Genomic DNA, 2,500 nt, shown 5'->3' with positions numbered 1-2,500 from the left:
AACGCAGGGCAACGGCCGTCGTGCGGCCTATTGCCCACCTCCTAGCCGTGAGGGGCACCGTCGTGCATTTTCCCAGCATGGCTACAGAGGTTTACCCGTGGCCTTGGGAGCAAAACCCCACGGCAGTTGTGCTTTTTTCTTGCCGTCGGTGAGGCCGTCGTGCCCATGCCTTAGCCAATGCAAGGCAACGGCCGTCGTCCGTCCTAAGGCCCACCGCCAAGCCGTGAGGGGCACCGTCGTGCATTTTTCTTGTCGTCGGTGTGGCCGTCGTGCCCACGCCTTAGCCAACGCCGGGCAACGGCCGTCATGCGGCCTAAGGCCGCCATGAGGGGCACCGTCGTGCGTTTTTCCAGCATGGCTACAGAGGTTTACCCGTTGCCTTGGGAACAAAACCCCACGGCAGTCGTGCGTTTTCCTTGCCATCGGTGAGGCCGTCGTGCCCATGCTTAAGCCAATGCAAGGCAACGGCCGTCGTGCGGCCTAAGGTCTACCGCCTAGCCATGAGGGGCACCGTCGTGTGTTTAACTTGCCGTCGGTGTGGCATCGTGCCCATGCCTTAGCCAACACAAGGCAACGGCCGTCGTGCGGCCCAAGGCCCACCGCCTAGCCACGAGGGGCACCGTCGTGTGTTTTTCTTGCCATCGGTGTGGAATCGTGGCCATGCCTTAGCCAACGCAAGGCAACGGCCGTCATGCGGCCTATGGCCGACCGCCTGGCCATGAGGGGCACCGTCGTGCGTTTTTCTTGCCGTCGGTGTGGCCGCCGTGCCCATGCCTTAGCCAACGCAGGGCAACGGCCGTCGTGCGGCCTAAGGCCCACCGCCTAGCCATGAGGGGCACCGTCGTGCGTTTTATTTGCCGTCGGTGTGGCATCGTGCCCATGCCTTAGCCAACGCTAGGCAACGGCCGTCGTGCGGCCTAAGGCCAAACGCCTAGCCATGAGGGGCACCGTAGTGCATTTTCCTTGCCGTCGGTGTGGCCGTCGTGCCCACGCCTTGGCCAACGCAGGGCAACGGCCGTCGTGCGGCCTATTGCCCACCTCCTAGCCGTGAGGGGCACCGTCGTGCATTTTCCCAGCATGGCTACAGAGGTTTACCCGTGGCCTTGGGAGCAAAACCCCACGGCAGTTGTGCTTTTTTCTTGCCGTCGGTGAGGCCGTCGTGCCCATGCCTTAGCCAATGCAAGGCAACGGCCGTCGTCCGTCCTAAGGCCCACCGCCAAGCCGTGAGGGGCACCGTCGTGCATTTTTCTTGTCGTCGGTGTGGCCGTCGTGCCCACGCCTTAGCCAACGCCGGGCAACGGCCGTCATGCGGCCTAAGGCCGCCATGAGGGGCACCGTCGTGCGTTTTTCCAGCATGGCTACAGAGGTTTACCCGTTGCCTTGGGAACAAAACCCCACGGCAGTCGTGCGTTTTCCTTGCCATCGGTGAGGCCGTCGTGCCCATGCTTAAGCCAATGCAAGGCAACGGCCGTCGTGCGGCCTAAGGTCTACCGCCTAGCCATGAGGGGCACCGTCGTGTGTTTAACTTGCCGTCGGTGTGGCATCGTGCCCATGCCTTAGCCAACACAAGGCAACGGCCGTCGTGCGGCCCAAGGCCCACCGCCTAGCCACGAGGGGCACCGTCGTGTGTTTTTCTTGCCATCGGTGTGGAATCGTGGCCATGCCTTAGCCAACGCAAGGCAACGGCCGTCATGCGGCCTATGGCCGACCGCCTGGCCATGAGGGGCACCGTCGTGCGTTTTTCTTGCCGTCGGTGTGGCCGCCGTGCCCATGCCTTAGCCAACGCAGGGCAACGGCCGTCGTGCGGCCTAAGGCCCACCGCCTAGCCATGAGGGGCACCGTCGTGCGTTTTATTTGCCGTCGGTGTGGCATCGTGCCCATGCCTTAGCCAACGCTAGGCAACGGCCGTCGTGCGGCCTAAGGCCAAACGCCTAGCATCGTGCCCGTGCTTTAGCCAACGCAGGGCAATGGCCATCGTGCGGCCTAAGGGCAACCGCCTAGCCATGAGGGGCACCGTCGGCCGTTCTTCTTGCCGTCGGTGTGGCCATCGTGCCTATGCCTTAGCCAACGCAGGGCAACGGCCGTCGTGCGGCCTAAGGCCCACCGCTTAGCCATGAGGGGCACCGTCGTGCGTTTATCTTGCCGTCGGTGTGGCATTGTGCCCTTGCCTTAGCCAACGCAAGGCAACGGCCGTCGTGTGGCCTAAGGCCTACCGCCTAGCCATGAGGGGCACCGTCGGGCGTTTTTCTTGCCGTCGGTGTGGCATCATGCCCTTGCCTTAGCCAACGCAAGGCAATGGCCGTCGTGTGGCCTAAGGCCTACCACCTAGCCATGAGGGGCACTGTCGTGCGTTTTTCTTGCCGTTGCCTTAGCCAACGCAAGGCAACGGTCGTCGTGTGGCCTAAGGCGCACCGCTTAGCCATGAGGGGCACCGTCGTGCATTTTTCTTGCTGTGGATGTGGCGTCGTGCCCATGCCTTAGCCAACGCAAGCCAACGGCC

Source organism: Coffea arabica, chromosome 7e (genome assembly GCF_036785885.1).
Source record: "Coffea arabica cultivar ET-39 chromosome 7e, Coffea Arabica ET-39 HiFi, whole genome shotgun sequence".
In the NCBI taxonomy this organism is placed as follows: domain Eukaryota; kingdom Viridiplantae; phylum Streptophyta; class Magnoliopsida; order Gentianales; family Rubiaceae; genus Coffea; species Coffea arabica.
Note: the sequence above shows the minus strand (reverse complement) of the source record.